At 41.1% G+C, this 9,164-nt stretch overlaps 1 protein-coding gene and 2 pseudogenes across 1 annotated transcript in view; 1 reads left to right on the top strand and 2 right to left on the bottom strand.

The window, feature by feature from the left end:
* Positions 1-9,164, top strand: part of LOC115295435 (class I histocompatibility antigen, Gogo-B*0103 alpha chain-like) — a 157,910-nt gene that overhangs the window by 64,023 nt on the left and 84,723 nt on the right. The window lies entirely within an intron of this gene.
* LOC115295440 overlaps positions 1-9,164 on the bottom strand; it is a 32,338-nt pseudogene that overhangs the window by 16,575 nt on the left and 6,599 nt on the right.
* LOC115296364 lies at positions 211-1,141 on the bottom strand (annotated as a pseudogene).

The raw sequence follows: 9,164 nt of genomic DNA, 5'->3' as shown, positions 1-9,164 counted from the left end.
AAAAAATACAGATTACAAAGCCCGAGAGTGTGGTACTGTTATTTCCAGTTTCTAGCTCTAGAAATTTAAAACCTCCATTAAGTGTGGTAACGGTTCATTACCTGTACACTTATGAAGGCAGCTCACATGTTTTGCAGACAAAACCTTCAGGCTTCATGTTATTTACCAAAGAATTCAGGGCAGCAACAAAAGAAAACCCAGTAGGCAAATTTATAGACTAACTTGCAAATTGACCAGTTTCTGTGACTCAAACTGTTTCAACCTTCAAGATACTGTCCCTAAAGTTCCATATCACTGTGACCCTCCCCTCCTACCCACAGAGGCTCCACGGGTCTTTGACAAGACTCAAACAATGTGAGGTCATGTGAAAAGTCACTGACTTCATCTTCAGTCCTGTGAATTATTAATACTGGAAAGGTAATCTTAGAGACTTTGTCAGTGTTTGAGAATGCATCCAAACAGTGGGTCTTCATGGTATCAGGAAAAGCGACAGTCATTCCCGAGGTCAAAGGAGAATGGAGAATAAGGGCCACACGCTTACACCACGCAGCAAGATCCACAGGTGGTACTGACCCTCTCTACTTTGGCCATACAGAATCACGCTTTCAGGCAGTATCCATATCTCGTCCTAAGAGCAAGTCAAGCAGCTTCTATATCTTCACAGAGGTTCTTGTCTGATGGTTTCCCAGAACTTGTGCCATCCCAGAATAATCCTATGAGAAATATTCCAATTACTCCGTGATCCCAGTCCTCTGTAAAGCTGCTCATATGACCAAGATCAACAGCACTTCCATGTGTAAAGTGTAAAGTGTACTTGACATTGGGTGAACAAGCAAAAACATGCAGATAATTCTGTTGCCTTTACTGGCTCTAGTCATGAAACACTAATAGCATCTTTTTATCCAAATGAGTGCTGCCAGTCTGCTGGCTGTGATTGGTGTGAATTCCAGAGGCTTCTATGTTTATAACACATTTGCATAAATTGGATCATGTAGTAAAAATGCTAATTTTGAATCCACTTTCCTGGGGACGGCAGACAGCAGAAGAGGCCACATAGTTCACTAAAGGAGAGATTATGCTTCTGCAACTGAGGGGTCAGGAGGAAAGCGCCAGGAGGGAGCATCTGCCCATGCGCAGTCATCCACAGGTGTGACCCACACTGCAGCCTCTGCCACCACCCCTTCTTCTGGCACAGCAGTCACCCCTCAGAAGCAGCCAGGTCTTTCTTCACCATGCTTTCCTTTCTCTGCTCCTCCTCTGCCTCCACCGCGGGGCTGACTCTGGTGGGAGGAACGTGGACAGGGAACCGAGGAGTGAGCAGAACCCTCACTAAGGCTGGAGTTGGTTACTGAAGTCAATATTTTTAAATAGTTCACTTGTGATTTCTTTTGGCCCGTGCTACAAGTTTACAATTGTCAGATCTTTTTGCCCTATTGAAACTTTTATTAATATTGGCCTGATATCAGTAGAACACATTCCAGTTCTCTTTTGGTTACTGTGTGCAGGGGATTGCTTTTCCTTCTTTTCACTGTCAAAGTATTTGTGTTTTTGGATAAAGTGAGTCTCTGTTAGACAACACAGAGTTAGATCGTCTCTCTGTCACTGTTCTGCTAGTCTCTAGCATTGACTGGAGTATTTAATTCACTTATGTTCAAAGTAATTGCTGATAAGGAGGGACATGTCTGTGTTATTTGGGTATTTTCTATTGTCTTATAATTATGTTGTTCCTCATTAAGAATTTTTTTCATTTTAGTTTTTGTTTAATTTTTTAGTGAAATGGCTTAATACCCTCTCATTTCCTTTTGCATATATTACTCTATAGAAATTTTGTGTTTGCATGGGGATCACATTACACATCCTAAAAGTATAGCCCTCTAATGTGTATTTCTACAAGGTTACCATCAATAACAGACAAGTCTCATTTTATACAGCTCCATCCTGTCCCTTTGCAGTGATTGATGTCAGAACATTACATGTTTATACATTATCCAAAAACATACACTAATAATTGTTTTCATATATTTGTCTGTGAAAGCAAGTCAAAACCAGAAAGTGGAGTTACAAGTCAAAGTTATGATAATAGTGGCTTTTAAGGGTTTTTTTTTTTTAATTTATCAGTCATTTAAATCATGTAGAAAACAAACACTGGTCTTAGAAACCGGAGTGACACTAATACTACCTTTATAATTGCTCATTTATTTACCTTCACTGAGATCAGTATTTCTTCACACAGCTAGTGACTGTCTGTGTCCTTTCTTCCTGAAGGATTCCCTTTAGCAGACCCTGCAGGGCAAGTGCAGTGCCTTTGTTTACCGGAGAATGTCTTCATTTGTCCCTCATGCTGAAGACCCATTTTCCAGATATAGGATTCCTGATTGAATATTTTTCTTATAACACATGGAATATCAGCCCACTGCCTTCTAGTCTCTGGGTTTCTGATGACAAATCTGCTAACTTTTCAAGGAACCCTTGTACACGATTAGTCACTTTTCTCATAGTGCTTTCAAGACTCTTTGTCTTTGGTTTTCAACAATTTCATTATAATATGTCCTGGTGTGGATGTCTTTGCATTCATCCTAACTGCAATTTATCATTCTTCTTGGATGTTTTTCATGTTTTTCATCAATTTGGATCAAGTTTTCTGCCATTATTTCTTCAAATAATCTCTCTTACTTTATTCTCTGTCTTCTCTCTGGGGCTTCCACAATGCATATGTCAACCCTCTTTCTGGTGTCTTAGTGCTCCCTTAGCCTATGTTCACTTGTCTTCAGTGTTGTTCATTGGTTCCTTAGACTAGATAATTTCAGTTTTCCTATCTTCAAGCTCAGTGATTCTTTGTTCTGTTTACTGTAATCTGCTCTTCAATAACTCTAATAAAAGTTTTCATTTCAGTTGTGGTACATATCAGCATTGGACTTTTCTTTCAGTTTCTTTTCATGTTTTGTATCTCTTTGTTGGTATTTTATTTTATTCATAGCTCAGTGTCTTCACTTTTGGTGTCTTCCTTTAATGCTTTGAGCAACTTACCTACAATTAACTTAAAGTACTTATCTAAGTGTGTCTGGGTGGGTCAGTCGGTTAAGAATCTGACTCAGCTCATGATTTCATGGTTTGTGGGTTCAAGTCCTGTGTTGGGCTCTGTGTTGACAGCTCAGAGCCTGGAGTTAGCTTCAGATTCTGTCTCTTTCTTTATGCCTATTCCCTGCACACAGTCTGTTTCTCTCTGTCTCTCAACAATAAATGAATATTTAAAACTTTTTAAAAACAAGTAAAGTACTTGTCTCATAAGTCCACGTTCTGATCTTTCACAGGGATATTTTCTGGGTTTTGTTTGTTTGAATGAATCATATTTTCCTGTTTCTTTGGATACTTTGTGTGTTAGTGTAGAAAACTGGTCATCTCAATCTTATCTCAATCTTATCATGTGGTAACTCTGAAAACCAGATTCTTCCCAGCAGCAGGTTTGTTTTTGCTTTGATTTTGATCATGGTACTCCCTGTGCCAGAAATCAGCCATAGGTGTACATTCTAGCTCTTTTTATGTCATTTTTCAGTCTATGCCTTTCCCTGAGCATGTGCGCATGCTAACTTTCTACATCCCTGCCCTCCCCCTCCACCAGTGATGTTCAGTGAGAATCCATGAGCGGAGTGGCAATGCCCAGGTGTGGCCAAGGGCTGACAACAAAAACCATTTTACCTGCATATCCAAGACCTCCCTAAGGTCTCCTTGGGCTAATGCACCAGGACAGGCCTCTACATACAAGGTCCATGCCTGTTTCAGTCAGGTTTGGCTTGTAAAATGTTTTCCCAAATTTACATTGACTGTGATGTTTCCTCATCATTGAGTAACCATGGATTCTGGCTTTACAGAAAAAAGATCTCTAGGCCATTGAAATTGGTTCCTAGATCTGTAGCCACACCCACAATCATGCTGGATGCTCCAGTACACACTGGCACTTTCCTCGGAGAGGACCTCGGACCTAGGAGTCCCTGTCACTTGTTCCTGCTGCTGCCTCTGATGCCGGAGGCTAGGATACCGGCTCTTTCCTGCAGTGGTGCAAATGCCATAATCTTCTCTCCTGACCACTTCAGGTCCCACTGTCTGCTACCCAGAACACTGGAGTCTGCAGCTCTGGTATCCATGCTCCAATCTCATTTCTACCCTGAGGGCTGACCAAGGGGCAGCCAGCCAGGAGCTCCCAAAGGCCTCGATCCCTGTAGCTGAGTCAATGACCTACAACAGGAAAACCCCTTTCCATGTCCTAAACATCTCCTGGGCATCTGGTGGTTAGGCGCTGTCTGTCTACAGTTCCAATGTGATTGAAATGTGCGTGCAGGAGGCACTGTGCGTAGTCCTGCTTGCTTTCTCAGGCAACCAAGCCCAGTGGGCAGGCACTAAACTCATGTAGGAACATGTGCAGATGCATACATGCATGTGCAGGACACCAAACACCCTTACACTTTCCTCTTTCCAGTCTCCACATAAATTTTAAGGAATTCTGGTCACAGCATTCATTCCCTTCATTCCTTGTTTCCTTGCTTCCTTGCTATTTCCAAGTATATTAAGTGAATGCCTCTGTGCCAAGCTCTGTGTCAGGCCTGGCAATCATTTAATGAAACAGACAGAAAATGTAATACTTACAATCTTATAGGAAAGACAGACAATAAATAAAACATGATAATAGTCTTCATTATATGTTACACATTCCTGTGACCTATTGCTAGGTAACAAACAATCTACAAATAAAACAATCTACTGGGACAATCTGTTGGGACAGCTGAGTGGCTCAGTCGGTTAGGCATCAGACTCTTGATTTCAGCTCAGGTCATGACCAAGGTTGTGGGATGGAGCCTTGCATCAGACTCCCTACTTAGGGTGGAGACTGTTTAAAACTTTCTCCCTCTCTCCTTCTGCCCCTCTCTTATGCTTTCTTTCTCTATCTTTTTTCCCCCTCTCTCAAATTAAAAAACAACCACATTTTAATTGTCTCTCATTTTGTAGGTCAGCTCAGCTCTATGGGCATCTCTTCTGCTTCACGTGACATGGGCTGAGACGTCCTTCATGTGGAGACCTGTATGGTCCAGAATATACCAGAAGGCCTCCTCCCAGAGCTGCAGGTGGTGCTGGCTCTCAGTGGGGAGTACACTGAGGCTGTTAAAGGCCCTGTGATGCCATGTGATATTGATCCAGGTCTTGAATCTCACAAGCTCTGGGGGAAAAGAGAAGCCAGTAGAGGCCCAACTGGTGCAGAACATTGTTTTGTGAGCTCTCAGGACTTCTCCTTCAGGTGCTCTAGCTTGGCCTGCCTTTCTCTGAAGGAGGAAACACCCTCACTTTTTTTTATTCAATAATTTTTCTTCTTTTTTTCCTTTCTTTCTCTTTCTTTCTTTATTTATTTATTTATTTCTTTCTTTCTTTCTCTCTCTCTTTCAAGAAAGAGAGAGAGAGAGAGAGAGAGAGAGAGAGGGAGACAGTGGATCTAAAGTCAGCTCTGTGCTGACAGCAGAGGGTCTGACTCAGGGCTGAAACCCACAAATTGTAAGATCATGACCTGAGCTGAAGATGGAGGCTTAACCCACTGAGCCACCCAAGCAGCCCATACATTCACTTTTTTATTCTGTCTCACCCCTTTTTCCAACTGATCTTAATCTCCTCCCACCATGATCCTGCAGCAGCCTTCTGCTTCAATCAACCACCACATGTGAGTATGAAGGGCCCGAGGAAACTAAGACCAACAGCCAGGCACTAAACTCACATTCTGGGGCAGAAACTCAATGCCTACCTTCCTCTCAAGCCTCAACCCAACACCAAGCAGAGTATAGGGATTCCCTGAAAGACATGTCCTGTTGCGTGTTGTTCTAGGTCAGACAGTGGTCACAAACACAGCTCTTTCTCTCCCTAGCTCTCAGGCCCCCACCTTCACAAGCACCTGTGCACTAGGGCTGCTCTCTGCTTGCTCTCCCATCTCAACCACAGGCACTGACACCACCTGCAGCTCAGCCTCCTCCGGCCTGTAGCCCTGAGCCAGCAGCTCCTAACTGGAAGGCACATCAGAAAGCTCAGGTGACCAGCAGGCCCATCTAGACATCGTGAGCTTCAGTGGGGTCTGTACTCAGGAGCACTCCATCCTCATAGAGGCCTGGCCTCCAACCTCACCCCTGGCCCAGATTCCCAGGCTGGGAGTCAGTCTCTTTAACAAATCCTCTTTAACACTGGACAACAACATGCAGAAGAATGAAACTAGACCACTTTCTTACACCATACACAAAAAGAAATTCAAAATGGATGAAAGACCTAAATATGAGACAGGAAACCATCAAAATCCATAGCAACATCTTACTAGACACATTGCTGGAAGCAAGGGAAACAAAAGCAAACATGAACTACTAGAGTTCATCAAGATAAAAACCTTCTGCACAGAAAAGGAAACAACCAACAAAACTAAAAAGCTATAGATTTATAGAATGGGAGAAGATATTTGCAAATGACATATCTGATAAAGGATTAGTTTCCAAAATCTATAAAAAACTTAGCAAACTCCACAACCACAATGCAAATAACCCAGTTAAGAAATGGACAGAAGACACAAAGAGACACTTTTCTAAAGAAGACATCCAGATGGCTAAGAGACATGTGAAAATACGCCATCATGAGAAAGATTGAAATCCTGCCATTTGCAGCAACGTGGATGGAACCGGAGAGTATTATGCTAAGTGAAATAAGTCACTCAGAGAAAGACAGATATCATATGTTTTCACTGATATGTGGAATTTGAGAACTTAACAGAAGACCACGGGGGAAAGGGAAGGGAAAAAGAAGTTACAAACAGAGAGGGAGGGAGGCAAACCATAAGAGACTGTTAAATACAGAAAACAAACTGAAGGCTGATGGGGGATGGAGGAGAGGGGAAATGGGTGATGGACACTGAGGAGGGCATTTGTTGGGATGAGCATTCAGTGTTGTATGTAAGTGATGAGTCATGGGAATCTACCCCCAAAACCAAGAGCACATTGTATACACTATGGTAGCCAACTTGACAATAAATTATATTAAAAATAAATACATAAATAAATAATCATGAGAAAAAGTAAATATGCTAACACTTTGCTGCCAGAATGGCTTAAATGAACAACACAGGAAACAGCATCAGATGTTGGTGAGCATGTGGAGAAGGGGAACCCTTTGCAGTGTTGGTGGGAATGTAAACCAGTGCAGCCACTCTGGAGAACAGTATGGAGGTTCCTCAGAAAACTAATGATGAAATACCCTATGATCCAGCAATTGCACTACCAGGTAATTATCCAAAAGGCACAAAAATACATATTCATAGGGGTACATGCACCCCAATGTTTATAGCAGCATTATCAACAGTAGCTAAACTACGGAGAAAGCTCAAATGTCCATTGACTGATAAGGAAGAGGTTGTGTGTACACACACACACACACACACACACACACACACACACACACTGGAATATTAGTCAGCCATCAAAAACAATGAACTCTTGCCATATACAACAACATGGATGAAGCTCGAATGTATTATGCTAAGTCAAATAAATCAATCAAAGAAAGACAAATATCATATGATTTCACTCATATGTGGAATTTAGGAAACAAAACAGATGAACATATGGGAAGCAGAAAATAAAAAGAGGAGAGAGAAAACAAACCACAAGAGACACTTAATGATAGAGAACAGACTGAAGGTTAATGGAGGGAGGTGGGTGGAGATGGGCTAGATGGATGATTGGTATCAAGGAGGGCACTTGTCATGATGAGCACTGGGTCTTTTATGTAAATGATGAATCACTGAATTCTACTCCTGATACCAATATTGTGCAGTATGTTAACTAAGTAAGATTTCAATAAAAAGTAAAAAAAAAAAGAGTGGGTACTTTATTAGCTACAGTTCTACGGTTTTCCTGAATACAGTCATGTTGGTTTTCAAAGTCGGGCCTTTCAGGGCTCATCTGTCCTGTGCAGGACGTAGGGTTTAGTGCTCGATGTGGGGCACAGCCTCCTTGCTTCTCAATGAAATTTTGTATTTTTGAGATCCCAGTATATTTTGAATTCTCATATCTGGGTGGGGGCTTTTCGTTTTGTCTTTGTTTTGGTTTTTGGCAAGAGTCTCTGCCTCTCTTATCTGTTTTCATGCTGCCCTTTTACTGTTTGTTGTGCAGGCTCAGGTCTTTTTAGAGGAGATTATTCTGCATATAGTTGTAAATCTGTTGTGTCCATGGAAGGTGATGAATTCAGGACCTTGGTAAGTTGGTGCGTTGAACCAGACTCCCCAAACCATCTTGATTACCTTTGCTTTGCTGGAAAATTTTGAAATTTGGAATTGGGGGTCTTACTACTTTGGCCTCCTTTTTTAAGATTGGCTAACCTAAGTCCCATGACTTTTCCTATTATTTTAGAATCAGTTTGTCAGTTCTTACAAAGGAGCTATTTAGGTATCTGATAGGGACTGTGTTGAACCTATGGATGAATTTGAAGAATGTTGCCACGTAGACAATATTAAGTCTTCTGACTGTGAACATGTTTCCATTTACTTAGATGTCTGTAAACTTCTCTCAATAATGTCTTGTAGTTTTCAAAGTATAAGTTTTTCACTTCTTTTGTTAAATGTATTCCTAGTATTTAACTCATTTTGGTGCTATTTTAAATGGACTTGTTTTTTTAAATTTCATTGTTGGATTGTTTATTGAAAATATATGGAAATGTAATGGATTTTTTAATGTATGAAGCTCATATCCTACAACGTTGCTGAACTTGTTTATTTGTTCTAATAGTTGATGCCCTAGGATTTTCTATGTATGTTATGTCATCTGTGTGGGAACAGAAATAATTTTACTTCTTTTTTTCCCCCAATCAGGATGCACTTAATCTTATTTGCTTGGTCTAGAATCTCCAGCACTAAGTTTAATGGAAGTAGTGAGAGAGGAAATGTTTTTCCTGTTGCTGATCTAAGGAGGAAAACAGCTAGTCTTTCACCATTAAGTAGGATGTTAGCTTAAGGGTTTTCATAAATGCTTTTAATCAGATTGAGGAAATTCTCTTTTGTTATCAGCTTGTTGGGTTTTCATCATGAAAGGATGTCAGATTATGTCAAATGTTTCTTTCCCATCTGTTGAGATAGGCATGTGGCTTTTGTTTTTTTT

This window comes from Suricata suricatta, chromosome 7, assembly GCF_006229205.1.
Source record: "Suricata suricatta isolate VVHF042 chromosome 7, meerkat_22Aug2017_6uvM2_HiC, whole genome shotgun sequence".
In the NCBI taxonomy this organism is placed as follows: Eukaryota; Metazoa; Chordata; class Mammalia; order Carnivora; family Herpestidae; genus Suricata; species Suricata suricatta.
This window is presented reverse-complemented; position numbering and strand designations above follow the sequence as displayed.